Source organism: Dendrobates tinctorius, unplaced genomic scaffold (genome assembly GCF_039654945.1).
Source record: "Dendrobates tinctorius isolate UK_male_01 unplaced genomic scaffold, ASM3965494v1 ptg000039l, whole genome shotgun sequence".
NCBI classification, from domain to species: domain Eukaryota; kingdom Metazoa; phylum Chordata; class Amphibia; order Anura; family Dendrobatidae; genus Dendrobates; species Dendrobates tinctorius.
Genome location: NW_027361707.1, coordinates 30,021,551 through 30,038,622, shown reverse-complemented (window position 1 = coordinate 30,038,622; position 17,072 = coordinate 30,021,551). Strand labels below are relative to the sequence as shown.

The window sequence follows — 17,072 nt, the reverse complement described above, 5'->3', positions numbered from 1 at the left end:
AAACTCACCATCAAATGTGAATGGGAGCTGAGAAGTGACCTCATCGGGATGTTTCACTTTCATCTCTTTGTTTTTCTTTGTTATCTTAACTTGCACTTCTTCATCTTCCTCGCTGTCTTCGCCAGATTCCAGGTCTGAGAGGTTGTCAGAGGCATTGCTTCCCTCCTCCTCTTCACCATCACTTCCTTCATCAACTTCACCCTCGCTACCCTCATCTGCACCATCACCACCATCGTCATCTCCGGTCTTCAGCTCACTATCGTCTGATTCAGGAAGGTTTATCTTGCCATCCTATCAAAGATGAAAAATACAGATGTGAAAACAGGTTGTCTTGAAATATCCTACAAAGGCTCTGCTCACATCTCAGGTGCCAGCTGACCTGTACTAAAAGTAATGTTGCTGTTGACCGTAGGAAGCAGCCATGTTTTTCTAACCTCATACAACCACTTTCATACCTTTTTCAGTTGCTGGCAAGAAGTCTAAGACCTGACCATCACAAACATGTGGAGAAACCTTGTATACAGTTAAAAGTACCATGGGGGAACCCAATGCATTCTTACATTGGGAGGATGAGGGAGGCTGCAGCCTTGGAAGCATTTGTCACAATAGTCAACATAAAACCCGTCCATTGGCTGCCAATTCTGGGCATTCGGCCGGGGTCACACTTGCGAGAGCAATGCGAGAAACTCACGAAACTCCATACCTGGCACTGCTGACGACACTTGGGACCGGAATGTGCGGCTGCATGTCTTTAATAATAATAATTATATTTGTATAGCGCCGACATATTCCGCAGCACTTTACATTTGTCTTTCTATGAAGCTGAACGCTCCAGTCGGAACTGCCAGTGGCCATGCCGGGTATTGAGGAGCGAGCTTCTCGCCTTGCACTTGCGAGTGTGACCCCGGCCTTACTCACTTTCCCCAGGTCCAGAGCCGAGTCTCCCCTGCTGCTTCCTGTGTCTGTTATTGTCTGCAGCGTCCTCAACAGATATCGGGAAGGGCGAGAAAGCACTTTTTTTCAATTAAAAAAAAACTTCAGCCAGCGGACAGGGGTTATCAGAAACTAGAAAACTTCTTTAACTTTGACATTTCAACCTTTAATAGTTTGGGGTCTGCGGGACAGGATTTAAAGGGAATCTGTCCCCAGGTTTATGGTGCTGTATCTAAAGGAAGCATAAAGTAGATTCCAGGGCTGGATGTATTGAAGTATTTCACATATAATGAAAGTATAACTTCCTGCAACAAGAGCATCATCCTGATAGTCACAAGTGTCTGGCTCCCTCCGCAGCCGATTACCAGCATTTTCACCATAAAATCCAAAGAGAAACCTCCAATCAAGGAGAAGAAGAACCAGCAGTTCAAGAATATCAAAGACAAGCCAGGCCGTGCCCACCAGTATTAGGCTGTGTTCACACACAGGTAAGCACAATACCCAAGCCCATTATCCTTCAAAGTTAATAAAACATGTATTTTATGAAATGAGTGTCACTCTTGGTTATTGGGTCACCTGACAGTGACATAACCTTTGTGATATGTGTTCACACAGCGTTTTTTTTAGCGTTTTTTACCACGGTTTTCACTATAAAACCGCTAAAAATAAGCTTCCCAGTCATTTGTATGCATTTTGCAATTTGTGCACATTGATGCGGTTTTTACCGCGAAAAAAACGCATCGCGGTAAAAAACGCAGCATGCACATTAATTTTGCGGATTTTTCCACGGTTTAGGCTTCTTCCATGCGGTTTGAAACCGCTGCGGAAAAAATGCGCAAAAACTGCTGCGGAGAAATACGTGCGTTTTCTGGGAAGGGATTCAGGTTTTTGAGCATAAATTTTCTGCAACGTGTGCACTTAGCCTTACATGGCAGGACAAGAAACTACAGCAAGACACTGGAGTGACAAAATGCTTGAATCAGGGTGGAAGCAAAGTAAGAAAAGCTAGAATTACTGTGACTAATGCCTTCAAAGCTCACACTTACCTTGTAAGAAAGCATCAGACGATCGTCCTTATCCAGCACGAACCCATCCATCAAATCATCTGCAGATGTGTGTTTGGGCTTGTTCTTCACTTTGTCATCCTCTCCTCGCATGCGGCGCAGACGTTCAGCCTAAAACGGGAGCACAAAGGAAATGAACCAAAAGTCAAAATAAAGGACAATATAATCCCCAACCATGTAGACACTGATGGCAAATTTAATCAATAGGTACAGATCAGGGGCGGACACAGAGCGAGAGGGACCCGTAGTAAGAAAAATATATGGGCCCTTGAGCAGTACAATAGCTCATTATAAAGCATAATTCCACCTGCTCTGGAGGTAGAAGTGGCCCCAGTACCTCTTCGGCCCCTGTGCAGCTGCCTCAATTGTATGTTTGCCACCAAGACGGAGGGGGGAATAAATAAAACTTCTACAGATTCTGAAAATAAAGGTCAATGATGGATCATTATGTTACCTCAAGTTTCTGAAGCCGCTCTTGTTCTTCTTTAGCAATGTCTTCTTCAGACTTCATCTTGTCGGAGGGCTTAGCTTTCATGTCAAAGACAAGTTGACGGACCATCACGTCATAATCATCAGCCTGGAAATAGAAAAGAAAAAAAAAAAAAAAACACAGGATAATCAAGAATAGTGTATACATGACAGACACCAAGAGACTGAATTTATTAAATCTTAGAGATCCAGTGATAGAAGGGCTGCGGCCATCTTTTTACTGCTCCAATGCATCTAAAATAGTATATCCAATTTTAGAAAACTTCCACATGTCAAAGTGACCCTGGGGTTTTGTCCAGGGTGAGGATTGGGATGCAGAGCCCAACATCGATAACTATAAGGCTGCGTTGTGTCCTCCTAGTTTCATTGGATTTCTTTGCTTCTAAACCAGTTAAAACAACTCTGAGAAGGTCAAGATATTTTATCCAAATTGATCAGTACACAACAGATTTGAAAGACAAGGAAGCAAGATGGAAGGTGTCGGATTTGCACCGTAGTTTTAAAAGACCCTACTTGTATGGATCAGAATAGTCTCACAATTCTCACACTCGGATGCGTGACTATCATGGATCCAGGTGTTATCCGAGAAAAAAAAAAAAAAAATCAGACATGTGAATTCAGTCTCACCACTGGACCGAAGTGCTCAGCTCTGCTCCATGCACAGGCTCTTAGATGGAACAGCTTTTACAGCAGATAAAGGAAAAATGCATAAAAATACAAGAAAATAAATCCCAGACCTCATCAGAATTATCTCTGAATGTCCATGCCATTAAGAACCTCTTGACGTCTTACCTTTGGCTTCTCGATCTCCACCTTCCTCTCAGATTTCGGAACTTTGTGTGATAATAATCCCTGGATCGCCTTCCAGTCGCTGTTGAGTTTTTCGGTCAGCTCCAGCGCCTTCTCTCTTTGACTCTGCCGTTCTCTCTGAAAGAGTGAATATCCAACAGAAGTCAGAAGAGTTAAACTCGTACCCCCTTACAGTCAATATTAGGGAACTATGGTACTAAAGTCATCTAACAATATTATGTGGAGCCCCCAAACCTGAGAACAGCAGATTGGATACTCAGGGAGGGGGATGTTCCATCTGGAGGTGCAGAAAATACTGAAGTTGCTGATCTGTAGTTTTATTCATCTTATTCTTGAGCCCAGGGCCATACAGACACACGGGCTACAGAAAAATGCACAGTCCCTGCTGTCTCCTCTTTTTGGTCAGATCCATCATGCTGTGAGATGTGAATTAACCCTTCCAATGAAATGTACAGAGCTCAGCATTAGGCCGGGATCACACTACCTGTGTGATGCGAGAAACTCGCACGAGTCTCTTGCATCAACACCCGGCGCTGCCGCCGGCAATCAAGACTGGAGCTGCAGTTGCATGTATTTCTATGCCGCCGTAGCTCCGGTCCTGAGTGCCGGCGGCAGCACTGGGTGTTGATGCAAGAGACTCATGCGAGTTTCTCGCATCACACAGGTAGTGTGATCCCAGCCTTAGTAAGAAAACAAGAAGGAGCACAGTTCGAGCAGAGACAAGAGTGCAAAGGTAGTCGCTTTGCAGCAGAATCTTTTTCATTCACACCCTACTACCAGAAGATGGCAACTAAAATAAATCAAAGCTTCTCAAAGTGTTTCTGAGCCACTCTGTCCCAAGACGCTCTCCATTCCATTCATACATGTATAAAATAATTTATGCAATTGGTTTCATCAAAAACATTGCACCGTATGGCTCTTAAAGGCGGTGCACTTCCCCGCACCTTTCACTTTGATATGGTTTGTGTTCATAAATCAGCTCAGAAAAATAAAGAGGGATTTTTGGTACTTACCGTAAAATTTCTTTCTTTCTTGGAGTCTTCATTGGGGGACACAACCATGGGTGTATGCTGTCGTCACTAGAAGGCGCTGACACTACGCAAAAGTAAAAAATAACTCCTCCCCAGCAGTATACACCCACAGACAGGCACTAGGCTACTCAGTTGCTGTCAAAGCAGTAGGAGAAGCAACCAGAAACTCAACATATGTAACAGCTCAAAATAACGGAACGTAGGCCAACAACTGTACAAACATGCAGGGAAGGTGCTGTGTCCCCCAATGAAGACTCCAAGAAAGATTTTACGGTAAGTACCAAAAATCCCTCTTTCTTTATCGCCTCATTGGGGGTCACATAACCATGGGACATCCAAAAGCAGTCCCAAAGGAGGGAGAAGGAGAATATAGGTAAAGAGAAAGGAACCTAGATCGGCCGGTGGGAAACTGCCGCCTGCAGAACTTTCCTGCCCAGGCCTGTGTCAGCCGAGGCTTGGGTACTAACTTTGTAGAACCTAGCAAATGTGTGTAAATACGACCAGGTTGCAGCCCTGCAGATTTGCAAGGCCGAAGCCTGGTGAGGAACGGCCCAGGAAGATCCCACAGCCCAGGCAGACTGAGCCTTCACTCCCGGAGGAGGCTGTTTGCCTTGATCACGGTATGACTCCAGTATCGCCGAGACAATCCAACGGGCAATCATGGACTTAGAGGCCTGGAGCCCCTTTCGACGACCCTCAGGGATGATGAGTAAGGAATCTTACTGATGAAAGGAAGCAGTCCTAGAAAGGTAGACTGCATAGCTCTGACCAAATCCAGTTTGTGGAGGGACTTTTCCAGTGGATGAACAGGGGAAGGACATAGAGAGGGAAGGACGATGTCTTCATTGATGTGAAAGGCAGGAACCACCTTGGGCAAAAAGGAAGGAACAGGACGAAGGACTACCTTGTCCTGGTGAAGAATAAGGAAAGGAGAACACGACACTGCCGCTAGCTCTGAAACCCTCCTGATGTAATGGCGATTAGGAAGGCCACTTTCCAAGACAGGAGAGAGAACAAGATATCCTGGATGGGCTCAAAGGGAGCACGCTGAAGAACATCAAGAACAAGATGGACATCCCATGGATGTATAGGAGGATGGTAAGGTGGCGCCAGGTGGGCGACCCCCTGAATGAAAGTCTTCACCTGAGGAAGGGAAGCCAAATCTCTCTGGAAGAGAACTGACAGAGTGGATACCTGACCCTTAAGGGTACTGAGCGACAGGTGTGATTCAAGGCCCGCTTAAAGAAAGCCAACGATGGACGGAAGGGAAAAGGACATCGGAATCAAACTGTTATCCTTGCACCACCAGAAGAAGGCTTTCCAGCATCTGTGCTAGATACGTGAGGATGCTGGTTTCCTTGCCTTATTCATGGTCTGGATGACCCTGGTAGAGAAACCGGCTTCTTTTAGGACTGAGGCCTCAACGGCCATGCTGTTAAACTCAGAGACCGGGAACTCGGGTCGAAGAGGGGGCCTTGCGAGAGAAGGTATGGACTGTCTGGAAGCCTCCATGGAACGTCCTCGACATGTTCACAAGCTCCGCGTACCAGGCCCGTCTCGGCCAATCTGGAGAAATGAGAAGAACTGGAACCCCTTCTGCCTTTATCTTTTTCATGAAACAATCACTGACCTCAGGGAGACCAGTCAAAGAAAACACTGCGGCAGCCGGCAAAGGCGCTCAATCAGTGAAATCCTAGGTGCATTGCTCCCTGGGAAATATGAATATGCATTCCCAGGGAGCAATGCACCTAGGATTTCACTGATTGAGAGCCTTTGCCGGCTGCCGCAGTGTTTTCTTTGACTGGTCTCCCTGAGGTCAGTGATTGTTTCGTGATGTTGGTCTACTAGGCATTGCTCCCACCTAGCCAGAATCCTACTCCACGCTGATGAGGGGCAACACCCCGAAAAAGCTGTCTGTGGATGGATACCTGGCCTTGGTATTTCCCTTGTCATATCTGTAAACTCGTAAAGAGCTGGATATTGACTTAAAGGCCCACTTAATATGATGGTAATGGTGGTTTCCAAAAGGAGCCACTCCTTGGCTGGGTCCTTCCCTGGAGGAAGATCTGGCTAGTCTCGTGTTTGAGACTCTTAAATGAGGCTCCACGGACTTTATTTGCATATTTATCTTTTTCATGACTCTCGGAATCAAGGGGAGAGGCGGAAAAAGGTAGGGAAGCTGAAACTGGGACCACGGGATCACCAGGGTGTCGCAGCCTAGGGTCCTTGGGTCCCAGGACCTGGCAACGAACAAAAGGAACTTTGTGGTTCACCCGGGACGCCATTAGGTCGACGTCCGGGGTGCCCCATCTCTGACATATTTGGTCGAAGACGGCGGGGTTGAGAGACCATTTACCTGACGAGATGCCCTGACAGCTCAGAAAATCGGCTTCCCAATTTTCCACCCCCAGGATGTGAACTGCTGATATGGTAGGGACGTGACGTTCCGCCCACCACAGAATCCTTGTCGCCGCTGACATGACTTGTTTGCTGCGAGTCCCGCCTTGATGTTTTATGTACGCCACGGCCGTGACGTCCGACTGAATGCGTACCGGCTTGCCTGCGAGCAGAGACTGCCAGCGGATAAAGGCAAGAAGGAATGCCCTGAACTCCAGGAGATTGATGGGGAAAAGGGTTTCCTGGGCGTTCCAGCGCCCCTGCGCTGTGTGATGCAGGAAGACTGCTCCCCAACAGAGGAGACTGACATCGGTGGTGATGACCTGACTCCGGAGAGGAAGAAAGGACCTCCCCGCGCAGGAGAGAGGCTGTAGCGTCCACCAAGTCAGAGATTGCCTCACTTTGAGAGGCAGAAGAACCGGTTGGTCCTGAGAGACGGCTGTCTTGTCCCAAGCAGGCAAGAGAGCCTGCTGAAGAGGTCGGGTGTGAAACTGGGCATAAGGGACGGCTTCCATGGCGGCAACCATCTTCCCCAGTACCCTCATGCAAGACCATAAAGGGAGAGGGAATGGTTTCTTTACAGAATTCCCTGACGTAGAGACGTAAACTTGTCCCTCAGAAGGAACACACGGGCCTGAGCCGTATTGAACTCCATACCCAGAAACACCAGGCATTTAGATGGGAGAAGGAAGGATTTCTCCTTGTTGACTATCCAGCCTAGGCGGGCCAGAGTGTCCTGAAGGCTGTGGTCACAGTCCTGGCGTGACGGTCCTTTGGTCAGGAGATCATCCACGTAAGGGATTATGAGAATCCCCTTGGAGGGAAGGATGGCCATGACCGCCGTGAAGACCCTGGGGGCAGACGCCAGGCCGAAAGGAAGAACGGTGAACTGATAATGGTCCTTCTGCATTGCGAACTGAAGGAATCTCTGCTGCTGCACACAAACAGGAATGTGAAGATAAACATCCTGAATGTCGACAGAGCAAAGAAACTCCCCCGGTTCCATGGAGGCGATCACCGAACGTAAGGACACCATCCTGAGATGGCGGGTCCAAACATGGTGGTTCAACCGCTTGAGGTCCAGACGGACAGAGGGACCCATCTTTTTTCAGGACTACGATTAGTTTGGAGTAAAACCCTGAAAACCGCTCATTTTGAGGAACGGGCACGATTACGCCGGAGTGTAGAAGGGAAGAGACCGCCTGAAGGACCCCTGGAGCTTGACTGGGACTCTTTGACGGGTGCGAGAGAAAGAAGCATCTTCCTTGGCTGGAAGAAAAGTCAATCTTGTGACCGGACGTGACTATCTCCCTGACCCAGGCGTCGCTGACTACTGACAACCATGCGTCCCTGAAAAGAAGAAGGCGTCCTCCCACCCTGAAAAGATTTCCAGGTGGGGGGTGACCCGTCATTTAGAGGAAAACCTGTGAGAGCGGGATCCAGAGGTCTTTGAGGGACGTCGCTTTGGTCCCAGTGAGGTGCTGGTCTGGAGGATGGTTTTCTCCTTTCCCTGGGGATGGACGAAGGGTCTTGCTGGGAGGAAGTCCCGGAAGAAGAGAAAGGTCAAAAGGAGCAGAAGGTCTAGGGCCCTTTCCTATTAAAGGGACGTTTAGGCTTAGACTGAGGAAGGAAAGTACTCTGCCCCCGGTGGCATCCGAAATTATTTGGTCCAATCTGGACCCGAAGAGCCTGGATCCTTGAAATACCAGGCTTGTGAGATTTTTTGGAGGTAGGATACGGCATATGACAATGATATTGCTGCTTGCTCTGGCGGAACAGCCAGCCGCAACCAAAGAAGCGGCCAGAAGATATTTGCCAGCGTGAGCTATCTGATCCGCCAAATCCGAGTTCTTCTGAAGGAGCTGCAGCTACAATGCCCTAGCAGAGGAACTTAGCCCAGGCAGAAATAGACTTCGCCACCCAGGTGGAAGCGAAGCTAGGGCAGAGGGAAGCACCGGTCACTTCAAAGGCCGATTTGGCTAAAGATTCATTCTGCCTGTATGTGGCGTCCTTGAGAGATGGGAGGGACAGAACTGTCTTTGAGGCTAGGCGAGAAACCGGAGGGTCCATCTTTGGAGACTCTGCCCATTTACCTGAAGGTCTGGGCTGAAGGGATATAGTATGTCTAACTGTATCCTTCCGGGGAAGCGCTTTTCTGGGTGCTCCCAGTGCTTGGCCATGGTCGATTCGAAATCTTTATAATGGGAAAGGTCCGGGGAGGACGTTTTACCCGTTTGAAGGAGACGGAGTGTTCTGGAGTGGGAACCTCGTCCTCTTTTAGCTTAAGGGTTTGAGTGATAGCTAGAATAAGGCTATCAACCATGCCTTGTACCTTGGAAGTCCGGTCTGAATCAGAGTTGGACCCAGACTAGAAATCCAGTTCAGACCCAAACGCCGCCTCCGAGGAGGGAAAATGGGGAGAAAGGGGCAACCTGGAAATGGTAGAGGGACCCAGAGAACGGGATGAGGAGCTAGAGAGTCCGCTTTCTAGATTCTTTTCTTGATCAGTCCCTGCGAAAGTTGTTGTCAGGTGCGTGCGAATCACCCCGTGAGGCATTCGGAGCACTAGTGGCCGCAGATACATTCGCAAGACGTTCCAGAGTCTGAACGAGGGGACATGGATACTTTTGTCAGGTCCGAGACCGACAGACATGGCAACAGCCCACCCCAGAGGGAGGGGTGTGCTCTCATCCCGGGTATTAGAGCGCTCCTGTGGGGCAGACATGGTGGAAGGACTGTAGGATGGGCAGTGGGGGGACGGCTGAACTGAGGACCACTTTCTCTTGCAGCGGGCACAGGCATAATAAATTACGGTGGGCTTAGAGGGAGGACAGAAAAGACTGCCAGAGCTATACTGCTGAGGGGTGCTATGGCGCAATAGGAACAAGAACCTTTACCTTTATGCATTATTTGCAGTATAATTTTTTTTACTTTTAGTTCAGGATATTTGTGTTTTTTGCTTTTTGTTTTCTCTGGTTAATGGTCATGTGTTAATATGCACTTACATTGTGCATACACATTAACTTACTTTTCTCAGTTCAGATTTGTTTTTTATTCATTTCATTGTGCATTCAGTGCATATATGGGTGTGACCGCCCTCTTTCTGAGCTGGGAAAGCCATCCAGTCTGGCCTAAGCTGTTACAAGTGGTTCAGCCGCTCGACCCTTATTCACATTCACGCCACTTGGCAAGTGAAAAGGTTTTAAATACTAGAGTAGGGACTGTCCCACAAGGGTTGCCGTGACGTGGCGGGATGGCTTGTTCATTATTTTGATCAAAATTATGTTTACTAAATACCCTTATTATTATTATTATTACCTTTATGCATTTTTTGCACTATATTTTTTTTTACTTTTAGTTCAGGATATTTGTGTTTTTTGCTTTTTGTTTTCTCTGGTTAATGGTCATGTGTTAAAATGCACTTACATTGTGCATACACATTAACTTACTTTTGTCAGTTCAGATTTGTTTTTTATTCATTTCATTGTGCATTCAGTGCATATATGGGTGTGACCGCCCTCTTTCTGAGCTGGGAAAGCCATCCAGTCTGGCCTAAGCTGTTACAAGTGGTTCAGCCACTCGACCCTTATTCACATTCACGCCACTTGGCAAGTGAAAAGGTTTTAAATACTAGAGTAGGGACTGTCCCACAAGGGTTGCCGTGACGTGGCTGGATGGCTTGTTCATTATTTTGATCAAAATTGTGTTTACTAAATACCCTTATTATTATTATTATTACCTTTATGCATTATTTGCAGTATATTTTTTTTACTTTTAGTTCAGGATATTTGTGTTTTTTGCTTTTTGTTTTCTATGGTGGAAGGACTGTAGGATGGGCAGTGGGGGGACGGCTGAACTGAGGACCACTTTCTCTTGCAGCGGGCACAGGCATAATAAATTACGGTGGGCTTAGAGGGAGGACAGAAAAGACTGCCAGAGCTATACTGCTGAGGGGTGCTATGGCGCAATAGGAACAAGAAAGGGGAGCAGGGCAGAGCCTATCCGATGCCAAAGAAGGTGCAGCCGAAGACCAATGGTTCCAGTGTCCCCCTTTCAGATGTCTGCAGAGTACGGTCTGTGTGGCGCAGGAAGAGCACGAGGAGGAATGCAGCAGGAGCACGGGGGTTAAGAAGGCCGCGTACCACGCTGAGCTGCACGATGCGATGGTGGGCGTGGCCAAGTACAGGGAGAAGAGAAAGGCTGAATGCGGTTGTCTGGAGCGTCGGAGGGGGCGTGGCCAGTGAGAAGAGCTGCTGGCCTGCAGAAGAGGCACAGCAATTGAAGCCGGAAGGCGTGTCCCCGCCTCTGACAGGCTCGAGAGCAGCGCGCACAGAGCAGGGGGCGTGGCCGGGGGGGGCAAACGGGAGGGGTGTCCACGCAGGAACTCCATGACAGGGGCGAAGAGGAAAGATGGCATGTGGAAAGAAGAAAGGGCGGTCTGTGATCGTTCTGCCTGGGACATGGGGGGGGAGGCATACATACCAGCCACAAGGATGTCCAGGATCCTCTTGCCAGGAGCCCTCGGATAGTGGAGGATCGCTGTACAACAGGGATCCTCCTTCCCGCACCAACTTCGGATGGTGCAGAAGACGGCGTCAACCCCTTACAAGAAGGGGGAGACCATCGCTGGTGTCCATAGTCTTCCTCTCAGCCCTCTCCGAGGAGAGGGGTGAGGAGGGGAAAAGGCAAGGAACTGGCCACCATAAATCACCCTGAGACACCCCTGAAGGTGACAGAGGATAAGGTCCTGCCTGCGGGTCTGAGAGTGGGCAATGTGGGTGACACCACACTGTTTTCTCAGTCGCATACATGTGGGAAAACAGGGTGAGACTTTACACCCTGTTACTCTGAGGATGAAGAACCTGGAAAACAAAGGAGAAATAGTAATAAAACATAACAGGGTACCCGAAAGAGAAAAAACTGCTGATCTGGGATCAGATCCAAGTCCGCCTCCTACAGACACTAAGCTTAAACTGAGTAGCCTAGTGCCTGTCGGTGGGTGTATACTGCTGGGGAGGAGCTATTTTTTCCTTTTGCCTAGTGTCAGCGCCTCCTAGTGACAGCAGTATACACCCATGGTTATCTGTGTCCCCCAATAAAGCGATAATGAAAAGGAGATTAAGTGTTACAAACTCTTCATCAGATTGTAATAACGAGCTCACAGACATTCTCAGTTAACTCATTCTGCAGTTAATAGACAGCACAGCGGCTATAAAAGGCAAACTGTGCCTTTTTTTTATTATAAAGAACAAGAAAAAAAAAAAAAATATATAGGCTTAGGCTTAATTACATGCACTTAAAGTTCCGAAAAAAAATGTGTCCAGAGGTGGACAACCCTGATAAAGTTATTCGCCATTGCTAGGAAGGGCACGTGAAAGGTGCAAGTGTCAAGCATGATGTATTTGGTACATTCAAGGCAGGGTTCAGCAGACCTCCAGCAATCAGGGGGATAAGTTAACATTTTGGTATAACCCTTTAAATGATAACAGATTTTGCCAGTAACCACCACTAGGAGGCATTTACAGTGTTCAGACTAATACAGCCAGCACTGAATTTTACAGATGTTTTGGGAGAACGCTCCAGGCATTCACAAGAATAACTGTGCACATTATACTCTGTTTAGGATCACAGTGGGGGTCCTGTAAGCCCTGACATCATACAGTGGGGTCCTGTAAGCTCTGATATCCATATCCCTCTTTATGATATATAAACAAGAGTTGCCCTGTAACAACAGCTCCTTTAAAACGCTTCCCGGTTCCCATCCATACAACCCCGTACCTTCTCAATCTTAGATTTGGCAATGAGCTCCTCAATGAGCTCTTTCCGAGTTTTCGGCTTTTCAGGTTCCTCCTCCTTTGGCTCAGAAGTGGCTTTCTTTCTTAGCAATCCACCGCCTCCAAAATGTGCAGCCGTTAATTCAGCTGTGGGGGGGGGGGTACAAAAGTAAAAGAAATAAGAATCTAGTTACATACTGCTATTGTTAAAAGAACCATCTCAGAAGAAACATTTAGGATGTGTCAGTAACAAGAGCCGTTGCAGAGCTCTGACTGCTGTGACTCGGTCTAGTCACTTTACACTTGGAAGGAATATAGGAATTTTACTTCCAAGTGTAAATTTCAGACCTCAAGGTCCTATCAGCTGAATGGCAATGCACCAATTGGCAGGAATTACCTTCAATGAGCTCCTACTATTACTGGTGCCTTATTATTATTAAATGGCAACTCTGTAACCCCCCTTTCATCCAATGATAATGTACATCATGACCAGTGGGTCATTCCTGAAAAATCATCATACTATTACACGCAATTGTGGTGGTGCCAGCTGAAAAGTGCAGACGACATCCCGCTGTAGCAGCTGTGATCAGAGATAACTCAAATCCCAGATGTTAAATCATGTAGATGCCACGGGAAGCAGCCAACACAGCACCTAAACAGTGTACGGCTTCTTCTGTCACCCAAATATTGCCTCCATGTTATGATCATGGGGTCCCCGATGGGTAGTAATGGCTGACTGGAGTCTTAAAAGACTAGTAAACCACTGACCAGCAACAAAACATGAGAATATTAACACAGTGATTTCAAGATGCAGAATCAGAATTACTGGCAGTAAATATATCCTACCAGACAATGCCCCCCGCTCCTCTGTGTCACTATCACTGTCCACAGGGTCGTTCATCTTTTCCAGTGCTGCCAGAGACTGGCCATAGTGAGTGAGTTCCTCCTCGTTCAGATTGTACAGTTTTCTTGGTAGCATGTTTCTATTAAAAAGAAAAAAAAATAAAACTGATCAGAAAATAAATGTTTCAACCAAGGAAAAGTTGACCAATCAAGGACACTAGTTTTATTGCATTCTCCCTACCCGATGGCTGACGTCAACTTTATGCAACTCCTTACCTTTCGCTCCAAAGCAAATCTCTTCACCATCTTCTCCTCCGGAGTCAGTTTGGTGTCATATTCCCCAAATCGTTTGTCACTGAACATGTTGGTCTTTCCTCTTCGCTGATATTCTTTAAGAAGAGTATCCTTACGCTGGAAAAAAAAAAAATAACACCACGATGTAAATGTTATGAACTTGGCTGCAAAAAGAAAGTGAGAATCAATCATGACTGGTCAGCTTCTGCATTTCCTCTTTTTCATAATCTATCATTTTTGACAAGTTTCTGTCTTACCATTTTGTTAATATAAACAAGTTGCCTGGGATTTAAATAAAAAATTAAAAATTAATGTTAGTGCCGGGAAGTCAATCAAATAAAAATATATTTCTGGATGGTTCAACCAGTAAACAATGTCAGTGCTGGAGCCACAAGAAACTGAACATGAAAGTATTGTTTTTTTTTCTTTTATGGCAGCCTTGCATTAATTTATTAACATCCCAGATAAATCCTATAAACCAGTATGAGCCAGAGGAGTAAGCAGTGGCACATCCATGTTCAGCACTGGCCACGACTACCCCATGTAATACAAGTCTGCCAACAGGGGAGCTGCTCATACAGATCCGCGCCCGATTATGCCATAAAGCGTTGGATGCCTCCCGCTTACATTTCCACATACCCTACCAGAGCCTGGGGACTGGGGGTTGTTGTCATTCTGACAGATCCATTACAAGGCAGACACCTGTAACTCCCAGCAGACCCCACTGACTTATAAGGGGTTCCGTTGGGTTTAGCCATGATGTGCATTATTTTAAGTGAATAAATATGTGATACCTATGTGATATGTATGGTGTGTGCATGAAGAAGATAGGTGTCCAGATTCCAGATTAGGTGATCACGAGTCTTATTGTTCACTTTTTGCATTTAATTCAGCACAGTTTAAGATGGCTGAAGTGGTTGACCGCTACATGACCTGATAAAAGCATGGGGGTTTTGGTGAAAAAACAATTATACAGCGCCTGCGTGACATGAGCTGATTACAAGCTCAAGAATTAACCACGCAGGCGCCAAGCAGATAGCTGAAAGGGTTGACCGCTACATGACCTGATAAGAGTATGGAGGTTTTGGTGTAAAACAATTATACGGTGCCTGTATGACATGAGCTGATTACGCACCCAAGAATTAATCATGCAGGCGTCAAACGTAAACATGTTATATGAGTATTACTTACAAAAAGTGTACTGCACATGACTGAACTGATATCTGATCGTAAACAGCATATAACAAAGGGGGTTCTCACTGATGAGCAGGGACATTCCAGGAGATTTTATGGACGCATAACTTCTGTGATGATGAGCTGCTGGATATTTCTCCTTCTCACTAGTCGAGTCCCCCGATAGAGGAGTGATGCTGCAATATCTGGTAATATATATATTGATGCTTACTTTCTCTATGTTATAGATGATGATGATGATTGTGTAATGTTAGACTAGCACTGCTATAATTCATGTGCCTATAATACATATATTGGACTATTATATTAATAAACTATAAATTGTTTTACCGATATAAAGACCTAGTAGTCTTCTTGCCTAATTAGGATATTAGTGAGCGCTACGTACGTAAGGGGCTTGCCCCTCTTAAGGTGAAAACTCGATAAGACATAAATTGGCGTAGTCGGCAGGATATTTTTTTTTTTTTCCCCCCCTAAAATGTTTAAGAAACGAAAGGAAAAGCAGGAGGATGTTGTGGATGTGCCCGGTTGGACTGAGGCACCGTATAATATATTGGCACATGAATTGAGCAGTTCTGGACTAGCAGAACAGTGGTCTAGTAAGCTTAAAGGTAGTGAACCCACTGATGTTGTTAAAGTACTCAGGGGTGATGTAGAGTCTTTAGGACGGCGTATGTGGATTTGTTTTCCCTGCAAAGGCAGGTGATGCAGATAACTCCTCGATGTTGTTTAGTTACTCAAGGTTTTCCCTGCAAAGGCAGGTGATGCAGTTAACCCATGATGTTGTTGGTTTACTCATGGGGATCCCTGCAAAGGCAGGTGATGCAGATAACCCCTCGATGCTGTTTAGTTACTCGAGGTTTTCCCTGCAAAGGCAGGTGATGCAGTCAACCCAGGATGTTGTTAATGTACTCAGGGGTGTCCCCGCCAAGGCGGGTGATGTTGTGTCGCTTGGGCGACGAACTTGGATTCTGCTCAGTGCATATCGCGCGATGCATGAGCGGAATCAACAAATGCAGAGGAAGTGCTCTCAATTGGAACAAAAAGTTGCAGAGCTAGGAGGGCAGAAAGTGGTGCTGGATTGCAATACCCGTCTGCTCAAAGATAAGTTGGAACATTACCAGAGTGTAGCAGAGAAAGCTGCTATCATAGTTGCTCAAAATAAATATCGCAAGAGAAGAGGAAAAATTAATAAAGAAAAAGTATTCCCACAAAATTCAAAGGTCCAAAAATTAAAATTGCCGGACTAGGAGGACAAGTAATCACCGGAGTACAAACACAAGTTGCTTTGAAAATAGGAAACCTACCAATAAGAAATTACCGTATTTTAGTAGTACCCATTCCGGAATATATATTGGGAATTGATGTTTTAAAAGGAATGACTTTAAATTTATCGGCTGGAAAATTCTCCTTTGGAGTAAAAAGGGCAGAAATACAAATGAGACCTGTAACGGTAGGAAAAGTAAAAATGCCCCCTGTACATATCCCTCCTGCTACCAAAATGGTGGCAATGAAACAGTATCGAATACCAGGGGGACACAAAGAGATTACTGAAACAATTAAAAATCTGGTGGACGCAGGAGTCATGCGTACCACTACTACTGCATGGAATAATCCAGTCTGGCCAGTTAAAAAGAGTGATGGCTCCTGGCGTATGACAGTGGATTACAGGGAATTGAACAAATGTACCCCTCCATTAACAGCTGCAGTGCCAGATACTATCACTATAATAGAAAATATACAGAGTCATAATGGAACTTGGTATGCAGTGATTGATTTGGCTAATGCCTTCTTTACAATTCCAATAGAGGAAAAGGCGCAGGATCAATTTGCTTTTACCTGGTTAGGTCGACAGTATACCATGACCAGATTGCCTCAAGGATGGCTTCATAGCCCTACTATTTGTCACCGGACGGTGGCAGAACATCTAGATCAGTTCTCCTTGCCCTCAGATATGCAAATTTCACACTATATTGATGATATAATGATACAAGGAAATGAGGAGCAGGCAGTGAAATTACAATTGGAAAAACTTTTGGTGCATATGAGGAGCAAAGGATGGGAAATAAATGAAGCAAAGGTCCAAGGACCGGCTCAAGTTGTAAAATTTCTTGGAATACAATGGAATAAAGGACATAGGGAAATTTTACCAAAAAAATAAAACAGAAGATTATTAATTTCCCTACTCCCAAGTCTAAGCAAGAGACTCAATCTTATATTGGGCTATTTGGATTTTGGAGACA

The 17,072-nt window shown here is 46.0% G+C and overlaps 1 pseudogene; it reads right to left on the bottom strand.

Moving 5' to 3' along the window:
- Positions 1-16,170, bottom strand: part of LOC141088591 (nucleolar protein 14-like) — a 39,658-nt pseudogene extending 23,488 nt beyond the window's left edge.
- Between the last annotated feature and the right edge of the window lie 902 nt (positions 16,171-17,072).